The following is an 11,805-nucleotide window of genomic DNA, read 5'->3' as shown; positions in this document are numbered from 1 at the left end:
ACCTGCCTTTCCAAATGTTCCATTCAGATGCTGACATAGCTAGTAGCTAGCTTTCTCAGACCACTGAGAAACACTGCCTAATATTTGATGGGGAAATGGCAAATGCTGGTCTAAGAGTAAACTTGAATAACACCCTTCATGTAGTCTCACTTTAAGAGTGATTAATGTTAATTCACACAAAGGACTATAATCATAGAAGTGGTAATTTAGACATAATTCAAATTTCAGAAAGTCTAAAAAGGAAGAAATCTGTAGGTTTTTAATAGCCTATAGAGACAACATTAAGGAACAACCATATGTTATTTGAGAAGAGTGAGTGATACCCTAAATATAATAAGTATTATATAAAAATATTATATATAAAATACCCTAAATTGGAAGACATCCAAACAAATAATATAAATATTATTCTGTATGTATTCTTTATTTTTAACATTTTATTTCTGCTAGACCGAGTGACCTTGATCTATTGGGTCTGCCGAGCTGCATCTACGGGGATCGTTGCTATTGACATCAGTAATATAAAATCAGGCCTTTAGGGAGCCGTAACTGTCTCTTCAAATGATTTGGGAAAATGTGTACATCTTCAATCAATTAAATACAGCACAAATTTAGCCAATCACAAATGATCAACACGCCCCTGTTCATTGTGCTTAGCAGTATGAAAATGGCACCCAGGCAAATTGATTTCGATAACACTCCTTTTCATTCTTTTAATTCAAAAGTGAGAAGAATTTAAGGCAGTTTTCAATGTTCTACCCACAGTAATCTTGTAGTTAGTCTGCCTTACTACTTATACCAGAGCTCATTTGAAGACACCCAAGCCAATGACAGGAAACTTTACACTCTGCCCTTTGAGATGATGGAGACAGTTTACGGAGCCATTACGCCTTTAACTCCGGTCAAGTCCCAATCACAGACCCTTGCTTGCCAAGGACACATAGGAAGCCAAACTTTCAAACATGCTGCATTGATCTCCAACTTTTTAAATCCCTCTGTCATTGTAAATGAGGTGCATTCGGTTGTGCCATCATCTCGGTTTTAACTGTGTGAAAATTTCCTGCCAATCTCACACCGCTGCGGCAACCTCACCTTGCTACTTGCCCTGCAAGTTCTGCAGTGTGCAGTCTGAGTATGCGTTTTTAACTAGTTCTTGCAGTAGGACACAAAGCGAGATAGTCTGATAGAACCAGTTCTCCTCTGGTTTTACCTTTACTCTTAGATGAGTTAAGGATCACATCAAACCAGGGCTCAGCCCGCCAGATCTCCTAAGCACAGCCCCTCCTGACCCAATGCAGTTAACCCAACCTCATTCAGCGCTAGTATCAAATGACACTGGAGCTGCTGCAGTATGCATCCTGAGACTAAGTAGACAGAATTTATTATCTGCAGAAGTCCCCTAACTACCAGGTTATTCAAGCTTCGTTCTTGTCACAAACAGGCGCGGCAGAAGACACAGTGCAGCAGACTCAGAGCTCATTTACAAGACAAGCGAATTCTCAGTTAGAGACAAGGGCAGAGCGGCAGCGAACTGCAGTAAATCTTTTCACGCTCACAGCAATATCTAACAATGCTCTCCTGCAACGCCTCAGATCAAACGGATCCTACTTGGTTTAAACATCAAATCAACACCATAAAAAAGGCTTCATTAGCAAAGTTCAACTTAGGATGTTTTTAATCGTGTCTTAATTCTAGAACCAGTGCGAGACTTTCCATGCTTATTCAAGCATGCTGACAGAATTGGAACCTCTTAGAATTGCCAACCTGCACCCATCAGCCTGGCTGACAGAAGCCCGCCAAAGGATTAAAAAAAAAAAAACCCAAAACATAAAATCATGCAAAAAAAATATTTACCCCCGAAAGATGTATGTAGTTAAAGCTCAGCTTCCTGCAGCCTCGATAGCCCCTGAAGTGTTAATCTGAAGAAACAGTTCCATGAGTTTCCACAGGCCGGTAGTGAGTCTCCTACACTTGACCTAGACAGACTTACATAATGAAGCATCAGTGCTGGGGAGCTTGCACGATGTCATCACCAGCAAGAGTAAGAAGTATTGGCAGCAGCAAGCAGGCGGGCAGGCTGAGATCTTGCATGGAAATCATGAACCCGGTCTTGCTTTTCGTTTTTGAAACGTTTTGGAAGGAGAGTTATGAATAGCCCAGAAATAGGTCTCATTTTGTGGGTAGGAAGAATGAGCAGACGCATGAAAGCTAAATCTCCTGGCAAGTGCAGGGGACCACTCTTGGAGTGTGCAGTAAACCCGAGGGGAGGACTTCGCCTGCTGTGAACTCCTGAACCATCACATCTGGAGTGAAGGGGCTGGTGAAGCCTTGTAATAAATGCAAAGGATGCTGCTGAGAGCTTTGGTCTGCCTTTAACTCATTGTGGTGAGTAGAGGGGATGTGGCAGTATGCAATGAGAGTTGGTTGTGTAGGTTGCTTTGCAGGGTAATAACCAAAAAAAATAAATAAATAAATCTGTGAAGTGCTCAATTCTTTAGACACATTTTAATAAACAAGATGATAGTAAAATTATTCTCAATCAAATTGAGACTGTGCTGGGTTAAACTATTTTAATGCATTTTAACTCCTGATGTTCATCCAAGTAATAAGAACAGGTACACATCTCTGTGGTTTGCAGATAAATATCAGATGTGATAATTTTACTGTCTGTACTGAAAAAAGAGGTTCTGAGTTTTCTCGTTAGAGTTTGCATATAGAGAACCATTCTTTTAGACTTTTAAAACAATCTCTATGGGAATTGTTTCATTTCATTTCATTTTATTTTATTGTTATTTTTAAAAGATGGTCATTCTTAGATTCACTTCTTGATACCTAGGGAAATATTTTAAGCAGCAGATTAAAAAATATTATACTGCCTAATTAGCAATCAATTATCTCAAGTATATGTAACATGAGCTACAGTCTTAAAACCTACAAACAGCACATCCAGTCTCCTACCATGATTCTGAGTGTGATGATTTCATACGAGCATAAGATGACATCATACTATTTAGTTATATGTGAAATCATGGTTTTACATGGGTTGTGGACAAAACCATCTAGTTTTGGAGGTGACAGAAATAAAGAGAATGCCATGCACTACTTAAAAATAATCACAGACTTCTTTTCTTAGCTAGGGAGTTTGCTGCTATGAGCCACATTAAGACCAGGGTGAGGAGATGAGACAATACAGGGGCATGAAAGAACATGGTGATCTACTTTCTCCTGTTAATTAACGAGTAAGGAAATAGACACTAAAAGAAGTTAAATGTGTCTAAGCCAACCTAGGTGAGGTTTCCCCCAAATTCACCTGGTAGTTTTGCTACCGCAGTATAGTAAATACTTGTTTTCAATTTTTTTTTTTTTTTTACTAGAACATCGGCTGGATTTACAGTCTTTTTTTTTTTTTCTCCAGACAGACTATAATGTCACTAAAAATTTGCTTTTTTTCTTTTTTTTTCAGTAGTATAATTTTGGAAAGAAACCAAGTTCTGTAGTAAATAGAATGAGAAATCTCCTCCCTCCCCATCCTCCCCAGAACTGTAAAGAACATATTGGCGTAGAGTTGAGTTACATTTTCAAAGCCTTCAGTTATAGTTTGAATATTGAGTGATAGAAATGGTGTGAATTATGCAATAGGCTTCTCCGTGTTTTGAAGCATTAATGACCTGGGAATAAACCACATAGGGGGCAAGGATCTGGAATATGCATATCATTTTTAAAAAGTTCTGTCTTACTTTTTTTTTTTTTTTTTTTTGGAAAACGATGAGTCTTCTTGCAGTCTGAAACTGATTTTTACACACTTGTGTCTCTGCCGTTAGGACAGTGCTTACTGAACATCACTGAATATTTGCTGAGTGAATGAATAGTGGAGTGAACAGGGTTCACAATGTATTCATATGTGGGGAGCGGCACCTACTATGGTTTAGTTGAGTTCTTTGGAGAGTAACTTAAATTGTCTACAAAATTATTTATTAACATGTTAATTTAGTAATTTCCTATGCAAATGGATGCTTCTGAAATACTTGTTCACAAACTTTTTATAATGTTTAATGTAAAGATTCTCCTATTGGAGCAAGGCAGTTCAAGTTTGGCCACATCAGATATAATATGGTATTCACCAGCTTTGTGAAGGGAATTTGGAATTTCCACAGTGATGTAGTCATCTGGAGGTAGGACTTCAGAGCCAGGCCAGCAAATGCCTAATGGTTTGAGCTCAGTTTTTTTCCTCTGACCATCCTCAGCCTATGACTTTCATCCTCATGTCTGTTCTGGTTTGGTTTTAATGATGCTTAGTGCCAAACTCAGCTGCACATATATTCAGCCATCCCTGTCCTGCTGAGCTGTGTTCTGAGTTTTCATCCTCTTGTTTGTCGCCTCATGGCCTCAGCATGGCTGCCTCTCTCTCCACTGGCAGCTTGACTACAATGTACATAAGAGAAATGGGAAACAATAGATGTCAGGTACCAACAGTTCAATTGTTTCTCTAAAAACATTTATGGAGGACCATCTGGAGATTAACTTACATCTCATGATGCTTAACTGTGGAAAAAAACCAACAAAACAAAACAACAACAAAAAAATCACTTTCTACAGGAGTGTCCAGAATAACTCTGTTTTTTTGGTTTGCTGTGACAAAGTAACTGGCAAGGTGGTACCTGAGGAGTTAATTTCTATTTATACTCAGAAGGGATACAGTGTTTCCTGATAAAGCTGCATGGTAACATAAGCTTAGGTCACGTGATGTCCAAGGTCAGAACACAGAGAGTTATAAATGCTCCTACTCAGCTAAATGTCTTCTTTTTCTTCAGCACCGACCCCAGCCCATGAAAGCAGCCACATTTAGAATGAATTTTCTCACCTTAATTTGCCCAATCCCTGATTGGCATGCCTAGCCAGCTGTCTCCTTGGTGACACTACAGACCTTGTCAAGGTGACAATCAAGGTTACCCAGCACACTCCCCTATACATTCTCTTTACCTTCTAGTTTGTATTTCTGGTAAAATCCTAACCCATTGAGCATGGGCAGCCAGTTTAAGCTTGCTTAAATTAGAAAAGCACAGAGGCTTCTTCTCATTGAAATAAAAAAAGCAAGAGATTTCATTTTTAATGGTATACGTGTGTATGATGGGGGATGTGCATGTCTGTGAGCACAGGTGCCTACAGAGGCCAGGTGTTGCCAGACTTCCTGGAACTGGGGTCATAGGTGTTTAGTTGTCATCCTGATGTGGGTGTCTCTATATGAACTGGGATCCTCTGAAAGAGCAGGATGTGCTCCTCACTGCTGAGCCATCTCTCTATCCCTGAATCATCTCATTGTACAATTGAGGCCTTCAGTTACAGTTGTTCAAAGGCCTAGTGGTACATACAAAAAGCATCTTACATGGGATAATAAATAGATTCTGAATTAAACCCTAAGTCTCAGGATCTCTGTAATACGTAAAGTTCAGCCTAGCTCATTTAGAAACGATGCTACTACCACTGTTCCTGACTATTCTTCCTGCTTACCTATCAAATCCAACTGAATTGAAGAGTGTGAGCGTCTCCTGGCTGATGCGTGGACATCTTACAATACATCCTGTAATAAGTAAATCTAACCTAGCTAATTTAGCCTACTCCCTTCCCTCTACTCCTCCCAGTTTCTCCCTCCCTACCCTCCCCTCTACATCAACGTCCTTTCTGTCTCTCATTACAAAAGAACAGGATTCTAAGAGATAGTAACCAAACATGACGAAATCAAGTATAATAAGATGAAATGGAAACTATCATATTTCAATTGGATACCAAAACCCAACAGAAGTAAAGAGTCCCAAGAACAGGCACCTGTGGGTCTTGTAACATAAACTTGTAATCCCAGGCCTTGGGAACCTGAGACAGGTGGACCTAGAGTTAAGGCTAGCTCAAATGGTGTAGCGATTCCAGGTTACCCTGGTTACGTAATAGAAGCCTAACATAAAATATGTGATATAATTGTGGTAGCAGACCCAATATATATTTTACTTATTTATTTATTTATCCTCTGTATATTTTATTTGACTTTATATAAGAACTAAACTATTAATTATGGAGACATTTAAATGACCCTATATTCTATAAATGATTCTAGTCCCTCCAATCACACACTCAGTTAGTTCATTGCTATACTACCCTTAATTTACTACTCTTTAAAAGAAGCAAAGGGAGAAAGAGTTGTATGTCTCTTCGAAATCTCATCTTACTGCCTTCTCTTTGCCGTGTAACCTTCCTTGGTCTACATTCAGAGTTAAGACATGGGACTTTGGATCCAGCCTTAGTATTTCAGCACTTAGCAGCAAGCCTCACATTTTTTTTTTAAATTTTTTATTAGGTATTTTCTTTATTTACACTTCAAATGCTATCCCAAAAGTTCCCTATACCTTCCCCAGCCCTGCTCCCCTCCCCACCCACTCTCACTTCTTGGCCCTGGTGTTCCCCTGGACTGGGGCATATAAAGTTTGCAATACCAAGGGGCCTCTCTTCCCAGTGATGGCCATCTAGGCCATCTTTTGATACATATGCAGCTAGAGTCAAGAGCTCCGGGGTACTGGTTAGTTCATCATGTTGTTCCACCTATAGGGTGTCAGAGCCCTTCAGCCCCTTGGGTGCTTTCTCTAGCTTCTCCACTGGGGGCCCTGTGTTCTATCCTATAGATGACTGTGAGCATCCACTTCTGTATTTGTCAGGCACTGGCATAGCCTCATATGAGACAGCTATATCAGGGTCCTTTCAGCAATATCTTTCTGGCATATGCAATAGTGTCTGGGTTTGGTGCAAGCCTCACATCTTGATGTGCCAAGATCTGTGAGCACCAGGATCTGAAAACCAGCCAAGCCAAGCCCCTTCTACTGAAGACCTGAACTCGCTGAACAGTTTAGACTGATCCAGGTCTGCTTATCCTTTATGCCTGATACATTTCCTAGTCCCACCCCCCAATTTTTCATTTGGAGAAAAATCCTGAAGAAACTGGGTGATTTGTTCCAGACCACACACTTAGTCTGCTGTAAAACTTGGGACAACAAATACATCTTCATGGGTAGAATCAAGAAAGGACAATTCAGTGAGATGGAAACGAACCACCAAGGTTTCATTTGCACATTCAGCGGGATTGCAAAATAAAACCAAACGATTATCTATACTTCACATAGCAAACATTCTGAACACCTTCTATACATTGACTTGTGTACTGACACATTGTCTTTGTGCCTCTTTACTTTTTAGTTTTGCATCTTTCTTTCTTTTATTGAAATAGATTCATTTCTAGAAAAATATATCCTGTTTACAGTTTCCACTCCCTCTGCCTCTCTCAGCTCCTCCCCACCTTCTGGTTCATTCAGATCTACCTCTCCCTGTCTCTCATGAGAAAAGAACAGGCTTCTAAGAGATCATATTATAAATGTAATAAGATAAAACAACAACAACAATAAAAATCACATCAAAGTTGGACAACACATACCCCAAAGAAGAAGAAGACTACAAGAATCAGCCAGCCACTCACTTGCAGACTCAGGAATCTCATAAAAATATTACACTGCAAGCCATAATTCATACAGAGAGGACCTGGTGCAGAGCCCTGCAGGCCCTGTGCCTGCTGCCTCAGTCTCTGTGAGCACCTATGGGCTTTGAGCCTGTTGACTTAGAGACCCTTGTTTTCTTGTTGTCCTCCATCCTCTCTGACTCTTACGTGCTTGCAGCCTCATCTTCCATCTTTTCATCCTATTTTATTTTATTTTTTGCCAGTCAGTCTTGCACTTTACTGTCGTTGACATCTCAGGCCTTGACTGCATACTTGCACAGTGGGTACAGCAGCTCCTTCCACTGCTGTTTCTTGATCTTCAGCTTCTCATTTCTGTGTTGTTTACAGCTGAGGCTGCCTGGTTCAAAAGAAAAACAACTTTTCATCCTTTTATACGTGGGGGAGAAAAGATGGTGAGAATGTTGGGCCACAATAAACAAGGGCTAGCAAGTACAACTTGTACTCAGCGAACATATTTAATTCTGTACAAACCCCTCATTTACCTGTCTCTTAGGAACCTGGTGTCTTAGTCAGGGTTTCTATTCCTGCACAAACATCATGACCAAGAAGCAGTTGGGGAGGAAAGGGTTTATTTGGCGGTTTACATTTCCATACTGCTGTTGATCACCATAGGATACAGGATTGGAACTCAAACAGGTCAGAAAACAGGAGCTGAGGCCCTGGCTTGCTGAGCCTGCTTTCTTATAGAACCAAGATTACCAGCCCAGAGATGGTCCCACCCACAAGGGGCCTTTCCCCCTTGATCACTAATTGAGAAAATGCCTTACAGTTGGATCTCATGGAGGCATATTCTCAACTGAAGCTCCTTTTTCTGTGATAACTCCAGCCTGTGTCAAGTTGACACAAAATTAGCCAGTACACCTGGTTCCTATCATCAGTATTACCTTTGTAGAGCCCTTATTAATTTGATTACACATCTCTATGAGGTTTGAGTCCAGACCATATCTCCCATGGAACTCTGGATATTTCTCTCTGCCTTGTCCTATGATCGAATGCTACTAACCATCAGAGTTGCATGGACACGAGGAAAAAAATGTGTTTGGAGATTTACTAAATTCTATTAGAAAACACTGCAGAGAATCTGGGCGATTTCGTCCTCCCACTTGGAATTTTGATTGATGGTCTTAATTTCAGTGGTGGGGTCAGACTTGTGAAGTGGTGATGAGATTTTTCAGCTCTGACATTATTGTGAGCAACAATTAGTCCCAAGATGCCTTTTATTTTGGGGATGGCAAACTTAGAAGTGATTCGCCAACCAGTTAAACAGCTGCAGATATCCTCAGATTTGAAAGCACTGGTCTTTGTGTTAGACTGGCAATAAGACTCCCAAATGCGAGCAATTTTGCACCTATGAAAAACTATCCTGTCAGCACACATAATTATGTATGACAAAATTGCCTCTAATTTCAGTGACAATGAACATTACATATCACCCAGAAAATGAAAAAAAAAAACCCTAGTTTTGTTATTGTCCATTGTGTCTAACATGAAAAAAAATGAAAAAGATCTTTTATTTTACTAATGTTTTAAAATAGAACATATTTTGAAAACACATTAATGTATATAAGCTTCCTTTCGTGATGTAAGTCAATCTTCAAATGTAGCAATGATGGTATAATGTGCAATCCTTGAGCACTAGTCAATTATGCTTTATATAAGTAAATACTATTAAAGCACTGTGTTCATGACTGCTCAAAAACATTAGGCTATGTAATATTATATGTATATGTGTACATGTGTTTGATTATGTGTATGTGCACATGTAAGTGTGGGTTCCATGAGCTTGAATGTGCACACACGTAGAGGCCAGAAATCAGCATTGGTTTTCCTTCCTTAGGTGTCTTCTGTCTTATTTCCTGAGATGTCATCTGACCAGTAAAGCACGTGGATCTGCCAATCTCCATTTCACAAGCACAGTATTTACATGCATGTACTGCCATGCATATTGTGGTGGTTTGGATAAAGTAGCCCCCACAGGGTGATAGAGAGTGGCACCATTAGGTGTTGCCTTGTTGGCATAGGTGTGGCTTTGTTGGAGAAAATGAGCCACTGCAGGGCGGATTTTGACATCTCAGAAACTCAAACTATGCTTAGAGGCTTATAGTCTTTTCTTACTGCCTGGGGATCCAGATGTAGAAGTCTTAGCTATCTCTCCAGCACTATGTTTGCCTGCATGACACCCTGCTTTCTGCCCTGATGATAATGAACTAAACCTCTGAGATTATACGCCATCCCCAATTAAATGTCTTCCTTTATAAGAGTTACCAGGGTCATAGTGTCTGTTTACAGCAATAAAACCCCAACTAGACACCTATCTTTTACTGTCTGAGATCTGGTACTTGAACTCATATCTTTATGAAAGCAAGTATCTTATTGACTGTGGTGGCCACTAACCCTATAATTTCTTTTATAAACAGACGACATAATTTTATTTTTTAAATTTCTTTTGTGTGTATAAGTGTTTGGCTGCATGTATGTGTGTGTACCACATGCATGCAGTATCCATAGAGACTAGAAGAAGGTGTTGGATCCCCTGGGACTGGAGTTACAGATGATTGTGACCTCCATGTAGGTGCTAAAGATGGAACTTGGTTCCTTTGGAAGAATATCCAAAGCTCTTGACCACTGAATCATCCCTCTACCCTCTATAACTGCTTAATATATACTTATTTTTATAGAACAAAGAATAGAAAAGTGTATCATTTATAAGAAATAATACCCCTTGACTGTATTTGTCTTTACTCCGTCTACTTAGTATCAAGGCATACTTAGTAAGACTCTGGGAAAAGCAATGCTTCTGTGGTATGAATTTTGTAAACTTAACAGGGAAATGTATTGAATAAGAATGTCACAAGTACCTGATAGTGTTCACCTCCATCCTTCCTAATGCCCTCTTACAAACATGGGAATTTTGATCTCTAATGGTTCGAAGGAAATGTGCCTAACCCGTTAAATCATCACATTCAAGCATATTGAAAACATTCTGTTTGCTTTACGTGATTAACCCATTTCTATATTCACTTATCTGTTCTGTGAAAGGTTGAGTGCTCCTTATAGCTGAGGAATACCTCTTCCAGCATCCATTCTCATTAATAATCGAGTGGCTGGATTTCCAAGTATCCTTGCTTCTGATGATCTTAACTGTGTGATGTTCACTACCTCACAGCAAGGAAGAAATCAACCAACTCTCCAATAGTCTAGGAGAGTATGATTCAATCATTTTGAAACATTTGATCTCTTGGAATATTATATATAAGTCATGGCCAATACCATCAATGTATGTTCAAGACTCAGGACTAGAAGAACAAACTATTCATGTTTAAAGAAGACAGGATTGCTTCATCCTTTGATGGTCTAAACCTGAGATCTTGGGTAAATGAAAACTGAACAGAGAAGTGGAGGTGGAAACATTATAAAAGAGGATGGAGTTAATCCTCTTTGGAGGAAAGGGATACTGCACAAGGAAGGAATGAGACAGTTTATGCAGAGCTAAGGGTTTGTGCATTATTATGATTAATCACAAGGACAGCTGCCAAGCTTCCATCATGACAATATTCTCCGGGAGAATTCATCAGGTTCTATTGTCTATTAATTTCTGTTGATGTATCTTATCTGGCATCTTCAATGACAGAGGACACTTGTTAGTTTTTTTTTAAAGTGAAGGTTAAAAGACAAAGTTCATTAAAGAAATGATTTATATATGATATTTAAGAACTAGCGATGTCATTGCTTCAAGAAAATTATGAAAATTTATATTGGTAGGAGATTACACCATGTCCTCAAAGTGTCTAATTATGTGACTTGACATTTTTACTTAGTACATATCAATTAGGCTGTATCTATTATTTATCAAGAAATTATGGAAGGAGGCAATGTGGCATAGGCATACACATTCTGATTTTAAAATAATCCTGCTTTTACCATTAACTCCCTTCTCAGATAATTCTGAATACATGTCTTGTCTATGAATCTGTGTAATCATGCAAAAAGAAAAAATCGACTGAACTTAAACACATTTTAATTAACTCTAGTTCTATTTTTTTTAATGGAATCTTTATTCCCATTTTTATTCCTTTAAACAAACACATTCAAGATGAATGTGAGCCACACAATTCAAGTCATATCCTCCTTCAAGCAGCAAGAGAATTTTTCTAGGCATGTAGGCTGGCTGTTGTCCTAGTTAAAATTTAGTACCCAAACCAACTTCCCAAAGAAATTGAATGAGATAAAGAAGACTCTGCAAGGATGCTTTC

At 39.2% G+C, this 11,805-nt stretch overlaps 1 long non-coding RNA gene across 1 annotated transcript in view; it reads left to right on the top strand.

Annotated features, from left to right (window-relative positions):
- The first annotated feature begins 2,066 nt into the window (after nucleotides 1–2,066).
- LOC110308243 (uncharacterized) overlaps nucleotides 2,067–11,805 on the top strand; it is a 109,626-nt gene continuing 99,887 nt past the window's right edge. The window contains exon 1 of the long non-coding RNA XR_015046525.1: nucleotides 2,067–2,385. This is a non-coding gene — a long non-coding RNA (uncharacterized LOC110308243). The remainder of the gene's footprint in view (nucleotides 2,386–11,805) is intronic.

This window comes from Mus caroli, unplaced genomic scaffold, assembly GCF_978045245.1.
Source record: "Mus caroli unplaced genomic scaffold, Mus_caroli_1 scaffold_2, whole genome shotgun sequence".
NCBI lineage: Eukaryota > Metazoa > Chordata > Mammalia > Rodentia > Muridae > Mus > Mus caroli.
Note: the sequence above shows the minus strand (reverse complement) of the source record. Positions and strands in the feature narration are given on the sequence as shown.